This window comes from Chiloscyllium punctatum, chromosome 42 (genome assembly GCF_047496795.1).
Source record: "Chiloscyllium punctatum isolate Juve2018m chromosome 42, sChiPun1.3, whole genome shotgun sequence".
Classification (NCBI taxonomy): Eukaryota; Metazoa; Chordata; class Chondrichthyes; order Orectolobiformes; family Hemiscylliidae; genus Chiloscyllium; species Chiloscyllium punctatum.
The window spans coordinates 59,373,898-59,386,409 of NC_092780.1; the positions used below are offsets into that span (position 1 = coordinate 59,373,898).

Below are 12,512 nucleotides of genomic sequence, written 5' to 3' on the forward strand. Positions count from 1 at the left end.
AAACCTCATGAGAACATTGCGTTGCAACACCTCATCGCTAAACCTGTCCCATCAACAGGGAATTAAGGCAACAATCGCAAGCTGTTTGCTCAAATGAGGTGAAAACAGGTTGAGCAATGTTGAAACCTCAGTGTCCCAGTGGATAACTTTTAGGGCATAAGATACATGCTCTGGAAACGAGGGTAATTCAGTGATTTGCCCATAAGCACGAAGGGACAGAATAATTCATAACGAAAATGCATCGACCAATTCAGTTAGTCAGAAAAATATATTACCTGATGCTGGCGGTCATTGGGGTACCTGGTAAGTGTCTGTAAACCATGAGATTGCCGAATGATGTGCATGAGGTCATTACTGTTCTGTGTGGAATTACTCAACAGCTCGAGCTGCTTCCGTGACCGTGGAAATAGCTCGACATTCTTGAGTGTCATCTGTCTCTTCATGTGGAGCTTGTTGTGCCATCTATATGGACGGAGTCAGGAATATCATTACACTAACGCTGTCATCGTGAATGACTTGTTTGAATTAATCTGTTGGCTCAACTGCCTGGATTTCAATTCTGTTCTCTGTTATAACATTTTATACTTTTTAGGGAAGTCATGCACGGTTAAATCAATGGTCCCTGTCTGAACCCATTCTTATTGGCCCCGTTGAGTACATTATCATTTTACCGAGTTCAGGCCCGAACGGGAATACAAACCTGACTGCACTGACCCTCTGGGTTTCTGAAGGACCGTTCGGTCCAGGATGCTTTTCAGAGCAGGGCAGAAACGGACATTTCTTCCAAGTCGTGTTATTGTTGTACTCACTGCTGCTGCCTGAGCTATTCCCCTCCCCCAGGAAGCTGCCAATTTGAGGTCACGAGCAAGCTGATATAATGATTTAAATATTATGTAGTAAACATTTAGTATACCAGTTTTCCAGAGTTTGAGAGATTTCGCTTCCTTTATACAATTATTCATCTCGTTTACTGCACATGGCAGACACTCCATTTTCTCACAACTCTTTGAGTAAAGGATTTATTTGAATTCATTCGTGGATTTCTGAGAGACCGTCTTTTATTAGTGAAATTCAAACTGGGCGCCCACAATGTCGTCATTATGATACCCCACATTCCATTTCTAAACACTTTGTTATTTATATTGTCTCTGTTGGTTCATGACTAATGCCTCTCATATGCGCTGAACAGAAACACATCTAACAAAAAATGTCCTAATTTCTGCAATCTCTCAGATTTAATTTGAATATGCGACCAGACCAATTACCATAACCCCACCATCCCAAACCTCTCAAAATATACTCCGGAGACAGCCCTGAGCCGAACTCTTATTTATCTGAATATAAGTATAAGGCGCTCTGTTCCAAATGTGGTTCAATCATTCGGCTTGATTCAGAACACACATTTGTCTTATTTAACCATGTTATGAGGCTAATGAAATCAAGAACAGACATAATGATAATTTTATTGAAATATTTAACAAAATAATCTATGACTTAACCGTAGCCGGGTCCTCACGCATTTTGTTTTAAATCTCGCCCTTGTAGTCTTGGCTTTAATCGGGAAACTGTCAGTGATATCACATCTCAGTTGTGGTGTGTTCTGCTTCTCTTTGTACAGTTGATGTGTTGGCAATCGTGGTTTTATCGCAGGGAAAGTGTGGCCTTTCTCCATGCATCACTTTGTACCTGGTTGCCATGGCAGCAGCGGATCTATTGGCAATAATCACTAATGTCATACTTCATCGAATCAATGACTATTATTTCCCATTAAATTTCCTGAGAATCACTCCTGTATGCAGTGTTCGTTATGTCTTGCTCCGTGCAGCTGTCGACTGTTCTGTCTGGTTCACTGTCTCTTTCACCTTTGACCGATTTGTAGCCATTTGTTTCCAGAAGTTGAAAACGACATATTGTACCAAGAAAACTGCAACAACAGGCACTCTGCTCTGTTGAAAAAAATATTCCCATCGACTTCAGTTTTAAACCTAAAGTGATAATTGATAATGTAACGTTTTTCTGCTCTAATAAGCGAAGTTATTTTACTGACCCGAGATGGATTGGATTTCGGAAGATTGAAAAGGTCTTAACCCCATTGATACCATTCGGGTTAATTCTGTTCCTCAACATTCTGACAGTCAAACACATTTTCAAGGTCAGTCGAATCCGAAAGGGCTTAAAGTGTCAAAACAAGGCCCTGGACCACAGTGACCCAGAGATGAGAAACAGAAGAAAGTCTGTGATTTTACTCTTCAGCATTTCGGGCAGTTTTATACTTCTTTGGTTAGTGTATATTTTATATATTTTTGATGTCTGTTCTTACCTAGATGAGTATTCCTTCTATATCTTTGAAAATGTTGCCCATATGCTGCGGAACCTGAGCTGCTGCACAAACACATTTATTTACGTGGTGTCTCAGGCCAAGTTCAGAGAGCAGTTAAAAAGTTCAGTAAAATGTTTGGTGACGTCAATTGTTAAATTCTTTATAAAAAGTTGCAAAAAAACAGTTTCGGTTTATTCAGCAGATCAGGGGAAAACTGTCAAATAGAAATTCTGAAAGATGACAGCTGGAGGTACAACCCAATCTCAACAACACTGACCGTCCCAACTTCAGCTCAATCACATCGATTGTCTATTCTTCATACCTACTCAGGGAAAAAATAATTAAACTCAGTATGGAATCAAATATCCTATTCATTGGAAATGTTGACTCAAGTTATTATTCTCGTTTTCCCATTATCGCTACTTCTGTTATTATAAACATGTCTTATTATTAACAGTAGTTATGGTCGTGTTCGTGAGGATCGTGATGGCTGTGGATAAGGAAACATAATGTCTGAAATAATGTGAGCTGGGCAAATTACTCATGGGGTACACATCAAGGAGGATTCCCAGGTTCTTGGACAGTCAAACTGACAGTGGAGGAGATTTCTGTTCTCAAGAAATTCAGGGTTGAAACAGTGTCCCAGAGTTAGAATTCACAGAAGCCAATCAAACTGTGGGCTGTGTGAAAAAGAACAGTCCAGTGTTTTTAATCCAGTGTACAATCTAGAACTATACAACAGCGTGCAAAAAGGAATAAGGTGAAATTATGTAGCTGCTGTAATTACCTCACAACGGACTGAAGCTATCCAGTCAGTGACAACCAGTTACTTTATTGTCTCAACATTCTTGTCATGTGTGAGTCTGAGAGAATTGAATTGAATTTATTGTCCCGTGTACTGACGCACAGTGAAAAGCTTTGTCTTACGAGCAATAAAGGCAGATCACAGAGTTAAGTAGCATAGATGAGTAAATAATAGATAAACAGCAGCAAAAACAAAAACACAGGTACAGCTGAATGTTAAGATTTTGTGAGTTCATTCAGTATTTGATCGAAATAGGATAGAAACTGTTAAGAAAGCAGCTGGTGTGTGTGTTCAGGATTCTGTACCTTCTCCCCGACGGCAGAGGTTGTAGAAAAACATTGCCAGGGTGGGATGGATCTTTGAGAATGCTGGCGACCTTTCCTTGACAGCGGGCCTGGTAGATGGATTCTATAGATGGGAGGTTGGCCTTTGTGATTGTCCAGACGAGTTCACCACTTTCTGTAACCATCTCCGATCTTGAATGGTACAGATACCATAGTGATATACCCAGTCAAAATGCTCTTGCTAGCACACCTGTAAAAATTGGCAAGGGTATTCACCATCATGCCAAATTTCCTCTGCTGCCTGAGGAAGAAGAGACGTTAAATAGAACATGGAACAGTACAGCACAGAACAGGCCCTTCAGCCCATTATGTTGTGCCGACCATTGATCCTCATGCAAGGTAAACCTAATGTACGAATTCTCAAATTTCTATGACAATATGCATGTCCAGCAGTCTCTTAAATATCCCCAATGACCCAACTGGTGGCAATGCATTCCATGCTCTTTCAACTCCCTGCGGAAAGAACCTGCTTCTGACATTCCCTCCATACTTTCCGCCAAACAACTTAAAACTATGACCCCTCGTGTTAGTCATTTCTGCCCTGGGAAAAAGTCTCTGGCTATCGACTCCATCTATGCCTCTCATTATCTTATACACCTAAATTAGGTCCCCTCTCTTCCTTTTTTTCCAATGAAAAATGTCTGAGCTCAGTCAACCTCTCTTCATAAGATAAGTCCACTATTCCAGGCAGCATCCTGGTAAACCTCCTCTGAACCCTCTCCAAAGCATCCACATCTCCCCTATAATAGGGCGACCAGAACTGGACACAGTATTCCAGATGTAGTCTAACCAAAGTTTTATAGAGCTGCAACAAGATCTCACGGCTCTTAAATTCAATCCCCTGTTAATGAAAGCCAAAACACCATATGCTTTCTTAACAACCCTGTCCACTTGGGTGGCAATTTTAAGGGATCTATGTACCTGCGCACTAAGATCCCGCTATTCCTCCACACTGCAAAGAATCCTGTCTTTAATCCTGTACTCAACTTTCAATTTCGACCTTCCAAAATGTATCACCTTGCATTTATCCAGGTTGAACTCCATCTGCCACCTCTCAGCCCATCTCTGCATCCTGTCAATGTCCGGCTGCAGCCCACAACAGCCCTCTATACTGTCAACAACACCTCCAACCTTTGTGTCATCTGCAAACTTACTAACCCATCCTTCAATCTCCTCATCCAAGTCATTAATAAAAATTACAAACAGTAGAGTCCCAAGGACAGAGCCCTGTTGAATACCACTCACCACTGACTACCAGGCAGAATATTTTCCTTCCACTACCACTCGCTGTCTTCTGTCGACCAGCCAATTCTGTAACCAGACAGCTACTTTTCCCTGAATCCCATTCCTCCTGATCTTCTGAACGAACCTACCATGGGGAACCTTATCAAATGCCTTGCGGAAGTCCATATACACCACATCCACACCTCGACCCTCATCAACTTTTCTAGTCACATCCCCAAAGAACTCAAGATTTGTGAGGCATGACCTGCCCCTCACAAAGCCGTGCTGGCTGCATTTAATCAAGCCATGCTCTTCCAGATGGTCATAAATCCTATCCTTCAGAATCCTTTCTAACACCTTGCCGACGACAGATGTGAGACTGACTGGTCTGTAATTGCCGGGGATTTCCCTATTTCCTTTCTTGAAGAGAGGAATTACATTTGCCTCTCTCCAGTCCTCAGGTACGACTCCAGTGGGGAGCGAGGATGAAAAGATCTTCGCAAGTGGTGAAGCAATCACATTTCTCACTTCCCAAAGCAGCCAAGGGCAAATCTGGTCCTGGCCTGGTGACTTGTCAATCTTAATGTTTGACAAAATTTTCAGCATATCAGCTCCCTTTATCCCTATCCATTTCAGCATGCTTACCTGCTCCTCAATGGTTTCATTCACTACAAGGTCCTTTTTCTTTAGTATAAAGGCAGAAGCGAAAAACTCATTTACGGGTTCCCCTACCTCCCCAGACTCTATACACAAATTCCCTATGCTATCCCCGATCGGCCCTACTCTTTCTTTGCTCATTCTCTTATTCCTCACATACATGTAAAATGCCTTTGGATTCTCCCTAATCCTTCCTGCCAAGTCTTTTTTGTGCCCCCTCCTGGCTCTACTCAGACCATTTTTGAGCTCCTTCCTCGCCTGCCTGTAATCCTCCAGAGCTGAGCAAGACCCTTGCTTCCTCCACCTTATGTAAGCTGCCTTCTTTCTTTTGACGAGAAGCTCCACCACTCTCTTCATCCAAGGTTCCTTTATCTTACCCCTTCTTGCCTATCTCAGAGGGACATATTTCTTCATCACTTGCAACAAATGTTCCTTAAACAGTCTCCACATGTCTATAGTGTCCTTTACATGGAAGAATTACTCCCAGTTCATGCTTCCCAACTCACGTCTGATCGCATCATAGTTTCCTTTTCCCCAATTACGTATCCTCTCATTGTGCTGGGCCTTCGTAACTAGTGTGTCCACAAGAAAAGTCCAAGGAAGCTTGTTGTGGATGACCACTCCCAGGAGCTTGATACTCTCCACTCGTTCCACCTCTGTGCTGTTAATGTGTAGGGTGGAATGAGGAACATCCTGCCAAAAGCCAATAATGAGTTCCTTGGTTTTGCTGGCATTGAGAGCTAGGTTGTTCTCAGTGCACCATTTTTCCAGGTCTTCCACCTTCCGTCTATAGTCTGTTTCGTCGCCATCTGAGATTCGACCGAATATGGTGGTGTCATCAGCGAACTTGTGAACAGTATTAGTCTGGTATTTGGTGATGCAGTCAAAGCTATACAGTGAGTACACAAGGGGGCCAAGTGTACACCTCTGGAGGGCTCCAGTGTTGAGTGTTCGTGAGGATGAAATATTGTCCCCAGTCTTCACGGATTGTGGCCTGTGGGTCAGGAAACTGAGGATCCAGTTGCAGAGAGTGGGGCTTAGTCTGAGTTCACTAAGTTTAGTAATCAGTCTGAAGGGGACAATAGTGTTGAAGGCTGGACTATAGTCAATGAGTAGGATTCTTATGTAGCTGTTCTTGGTGTGAAGATGTTCTAGGCAGGAGTGAAGGGCATATGATTATGGCATCTGACATGGATCTATTGGTGTGAAAGGCAAATTGGAGGGGGTCAAGAGTAGTGGGGAGCCTTTCAAAGCACATCATGACCACTGAGGTTAGAGCCACTGGGCGGTAGTCATTGAGACATGCTGCATGCGCCTTCTTCGGCACAGGGATGATGTCGGCCTCTTGGAACAGGCAGGGAGAGTGGCCTGCTGCAGGGAGAGGTTGAAGATGTCCAAGAAGACCTCTGCGAGTTGATCTGCACATGCTCTGAGTGCATGGCCCGGTACTCCATCTGGTCCCATTGCTTTCCTTGGATTCAAACAAAGGAAAACCGATCTGACCTCTGATCCAGTGACTGTTGGGCTAGATTCGTCAGGACTTTTCAGAATAGGTATTAACTCTCTGCTGAAATTCTGCTCAAAGCGAGCACAGAAGGCATTGATACGATCCGGGAGGGATGTGTCATTGTCTGCTATCTTGCACTGTCACGTTTTAGAACCTGTGATGTCATTCAGTCCTTGCCATAGTTGCCGGGTGCCTGTCTTGGTCTCTACTTTGGAGCGGTATTGGTCCTTGGCTGTCTTAATGGGTCTGTGAAGGTCATACTTGGATTCCTTATATTTAAGTGGATCTCCTGATCTGCTTGGACTCTTGTGAAAAACAGGATCTCACAAAGAGACTTAGATAATGTTACGATGTGTTCCTCTAAATCCTCTGCGAAGGAAAACTAAAACGGTCAGAAAAACTCACCTCACCTCGCAATCTGTTAAATGTGGGAGTGAAGGAAAGAAAACTGCTTGATTTCCACAGCTTAAAGAAAATAACAGTTTATTTTTTCTAATTCTAACAGTGGACACTAAACAAAACCTTTTAACAAACCCAAGCTCCCTTTGTTCTTCAGTAATCACTGTCTGATCCCAACTCTATAAAAATACTACTGCAATAACACAATTCTTAAATATTAAATCAACTTAATCTCTCAAAATCCATCCAGTTCCTCTGCTGTCTTCCTTCTGTTCTCCTGAATCTGCTGTTTCCTTCTGTCCATCCCAATCTGCTGTATTCCTCTTGTCCTTCCTGATTTGCTGCTTTTTCCCTGGGCTGTTGACTTTGAGGGTTTTTCTCTTTTTCAACTAGTGCCTTTGTATAAAATTCCTTGGTCTCTGTAATAGATGGGGCCTTCTGGGAGATTTTGTTTGAAGCTTTGAGAGCCTGTTTCAGATGAAATGCACTCTCTGGTTTAATCAGCAGTTCCCTCTCATTAATGTTCACAATGCCCTTCCTTTCCATATCCCCAACATCGTACCCTCTCAATGGTCTGATGTCGTCAATACTGTAAAATTTTAATTCAATTGTTTTTTTGCATCCCGGGCATAATTATTAATTGGTTAAATTCAAATTCGGTTAGCGCAACATCAAAACACCTCCCCCGCCCCAAGCTAATTGATCCATTATATCAATGTCGAGCTCTCTCTTCACCCGTCACAGACACATGTTCTGTTACAATCTCTTAGCTCATAAAGGACAACTCTCTTTTAAAGTGATCACATACTCTTTCGACTTGGTAACAAGAATAACAACACCATCACCCACAGGTCGATGATCAGTTTCCATCAGAATTTGGGTCTCAGTGCTCTCTGCTTTCACAGTTCGCAATATGTGGAGGTGTCGTTGTTAAGGAGAGAGTGAGGACTGCAGATCAGAGCTGAAAATGTGTTGCTGGAAAAGCGCAGCAGGTGAGGCAGGATCCAAGGAGCAGGAGAATCGACGTTTCCGGCATGAGCCCTTCTTCAGGAATGAGGAAAGTGTGTCCAGCAGGCGAAGATAAAAGGTATTGAGGAGGGACTTGGGGGAGGGGCGTTGGAAATGCGATAGGTGGAAGGAGGTCAAGGTGAGGGTGATAGGCCGGAGTGGGGGTTGGGGCGGAGAGGTCAGGAAGAAGATTGCAGGTGAGGAAGGCGGTGCTGAGTTTGAGGGATTTGACTGAGACAAGGTGGGGGGAGGGGAAATGAGGAAACTGGAGAAATCTAAGTTAATACCTTGTGGTTGGAGGGTTCCCAAGTGGAAGATGAGGCGCTCTTCCTCCAACCATCGTGTTGCTATGGTCTGGCGATGGAGGAGTCCAAGGACCTGCATGTCATTGATGGAGTGGGAGGGGGAGTTGAAGTGTTGAGCTACGGGGTGGTTGGGTTGGTTGGTCCTGGTGTCCCAGAGGTGATCTCTGAAACGTTCCGCAAGTAGGCGGCCTGTCTCGCCAATATAGAGGAAGCCATATTGAGTGCAGCGGATGCAATAAATGATTTGTGTGGAGGTGCAGGTGAATTTGTGGCGGATATGGAAGGATCCCTTGGGGCCTGAGAATGAAGTAAGCGGGGAGGTGTGGGTGCAAGTTTTGCATTTCTTGCAGTTTCGGGGGAAGGTGCCGGGAGTGGAGGTTGGGTTGGTGGGGGGTGTGGATCTGACGAGGGAGTCACGGAGGGAGTGGTCTTTTCAGAATGCTGATAGGGCAGGGAAGGGAAATAAATCCCTGGTGGTGGGGTCCGTTTGGAGGTGGCGGAAATGATGGCGGATGCTGCGCTGCATATGGAGGTTGGTGGGCGGGTAGATGAGGACCAGTGGGGTTCTGTCCTGGTGGCGGTTGGAGGGGCGGGGCTCAAGGGCAGAGGAGCGGGAAGTGGAGGAGATGCGGTGGAGGGCATCGTCAACCACGTCTGGGGGGAAATTGAGGTCTTTGAAGAAGGAGGCCATCTGGGTTGTTCAGTATTGGAACTTGTCCTCCTGGGAGCAGATGCGGCGGAGACGAAGAAATTGGGAATATGGGATGGCGTTTTTACAGGGGGCAGGGTGAGAGGAGGTGTAGTCCAGGTAGCTGTGGGAGTCGGTCGGTTTATAGTAAATGTCCGTGTTGACTCGGTCGCCCGAGATAGAAATGGAGAGGTCAAGGAAGGGGAGGGAGGAGTCTGAGATGGTCCAGGTGAATTTGAGGTCAGGGTGGAAGGTGTTGGTAAAGTGGGTGAACTGTTCAACCTCCTCTTGGGAGCATGAGGCAGCGCCGACACAGTCATCGATGTAGCGGAGGAAAAGGTGGGAAGTGGTGCCAGTGTAGCTGCGGAACATGGATTGTTCCACATATCCTACGAAGAGGCAGGCATAGCTGGGGCTTATGTGGGTGGCCATGGCTACTCCTTTGGTTTGGAGGAAGTGGGAGGATTGGAAAGAGAAGTTGTTCAGTGTGAGGACCAGTTCAGTCATTCGAAGGAGGGTGTCAGTGGAAGGGTACTGGTTGGTACGGTGGGAAATGAAGGAGCGGAGGGCTTTGAATCCTTCGAGATGGGGGATGGAAGTGTACAGGAACTGGATGTCCATGGTGAAGATAAGGCATTGGGGACCGGGGAAGTGAAAATCGTGGAGGAGGTGGAGGGCGTGGGTGGTGTCCCGAATATAGGTGTCGTTGTTAGCCCGGGGTAGGAAAAGGCCAAAGTTACACAATATCAGCCGATAGTCCAATAGGTTTAATTGAAATCCCAAGTGTTTGAAGAGTTACCCTGTTGTCAGGTGCAGTGAGATATAAGCATACAGGCACACCATTTATAACCAGAGAGATTAATGACCAGAGAGAACAAAAGATCAGACAAATGGGGTGAGTGATGTGTCGAGAGGCTGAATAACGGACATCTGCATTTGATCAAGGGCATCACGCCCTGTAAGAAAAATATCAACAGGTGGATAACAAGCGGAAGGCTGACCGATGTACCCATTAAATGAGGTAGAGAGATAATTAAAAAATAACGTGATGCTGGAGAAGAGTAAGATAACTGGAATAACACAATAAGTAGGAGAGTCTCATGTGAATGTTTTAAGCAATGTGGTAAGTCATTCAAAACTGTACAAGGTAATTTAATCAGATCAAACAATTTATGTGCTGGTGTCAAAATAGGACAGTAAGGAAGATTTTACAAATACAGAGCAGTCTGGTAGTATCATGTGTATCACAACATAATCCCAGGACCACAGTTGAGGCTGTCTTCATGGGTACATAATCTTAGCTGTCAGTTTCTGCTCAGCGATTCTATGTTGTTGTGTAAATCGAAGTTCTCAGCCAAGGGCTCAATTTCTGCCCCACGGACAAAATGTCTGCCCCACTGGTCTCGTGTTAGACACAGACGAATTCGTAAGGCAAATGAGGTTTAGGGAATTCTTCCACACACCGAAAGATGTCAGCAGTGAGCCCAGTGAGGGAACCAATGAACCGGAACAGTTGGTGGAGAGATCCATAGTGCAGCCACTAAAGAAGAAAGAGTTGAATTGGATCCCTGCAGAAGGCCCTCTGCCCTAGGCTCGCCGTGTCTGCTCAATCAGCCCGGAGATGTGGTAAAGCCAGATTCATCACCTGCACTCACAAGGCAGTGCAGAATGTCACCGACGCACAACACAACGCCATCCATGCTCTCATGGCCAGACGCAACATGGTTATCAAACCAGCAGACAAAGGAGGAGCCACCATCATACATAATAGAATGGATTACTCCACAGAAGCATACCGACCAGTGTACACCCAGGAACACACAGACAACGAGCTACTGAACCAACCAAAGAACACACCCATCAACTCAAAGAATTGATCAAGACCTTAGACCAAGATCTCCAGAGAATCCTCTACACTCTCGTCCTTCATAATTCTCATATACTGAGACCTCTCCTGTCATCTGAAAATACACAAAGCCAATACGCCTGGTCAGCCAGTTGGATCAGGCAATGGGACAATCTGTGAGACCCTTTCTGATGATGCTGAGGCCATCTTGAAACCCATTGTATGATGAACTTCCAGCTTCTGTCATGACACGATAGAGTTCCGAGAGACATTCACCACCCACAGACCAGTGATACCAGGAACATTCCTCATCCTAATGGACGCTTCGGCACTCTGAACCAGCATCCCATACGGCAACGGCATTGCTGCAACAGCTCAGCACACAAGACCATTAACTGCTAATTTCCAGACCCATCCTACAACTCATCTGCTTCATCCTTGATCACAGCACCTTCACCTTCGATAACCAGTTCTTTAACCAGACACACGGAACAGCCAATAGAAGTCGGATCTGCACCCCAATATGCCAACATTTACAGGCACAAGTTCTAGTGAGAATTCTTGGCTGCACAGGACCTCCAATCAATGCTGTCCACCAGCTACATCGACGACATTTTCTTCCCATGGACTCATGGTAAGGAATACCGAAAGGGCTACACAGTGATATCAGCAAGATTCTTCACAACCATCAGACTTACCATGAAATGCTCTTCACAATTGGTACTGTTTTAGATGCCCGTATATCCAGAAAGGACAAACACCTCAGGACTTCACTCTACCACAAGCCCATGGGTTCGGCATTTCTCCAGCTTCTACCCTCAGGGTGTTAAAGAAGGAATTCCCTACAGACAAGCCATGCACATGCATAGCATATGAACAGATGAGGAGAAACGTTGGATAAAGGTTTTAAAGGACACCCTCAGTACCATGAGACACAAAGCCCAACTCATTGATTGCCAGTTCCGACTTGCCAAAACGAAAACGACCTCCTCAGAAGACAGACACAGAATACATCACATCGAGTACCTTTCATCATCCAGTACATCCTCAGAGTGGAGAAGCTACACCATGTGTATATCACAGCCTTCAACATGTCATCAATGACAACGAGCATCTTGTCAAAGCCATCCCTACACTGCCACTTCTCATCTTTAAACACCCACAAAACCTCAAACAGACTATCGTTCACCTCAAACTACCCAGCGTTCAGGAGAACATCGAACAAAACACCACACAACCCTGTCATAGCAACCACTGCAAAGCATGTCAGATCTTCAACATGGGTTGTACCATCACATGTGTTAACACCACCGCGACGTACACTGCAAGTACTCATGTGTCTCAGTCAATGCTGTCTATCTCTCACGTGCAGACAAGGTGCCCCTTCATCAAGTGGTTGTGTACTCTGA

The 12,512-nt window shown here is 44.9% G+C and overlaps 1 pseudogene; it reads left to right on the top strand.

Annotated features, from left to right (window-relative positions):
- The first annotated feature begins 236 nt into the window (after positions 1-236).
- Positions 237-11,134, top strand: LOC140465576 (probable G-protein coupled receptor 139; annotated as a pseudogene).
- The last annotated feature ends 1,378 nt before the right edge of the window (positions 11,135-12,512 follow it).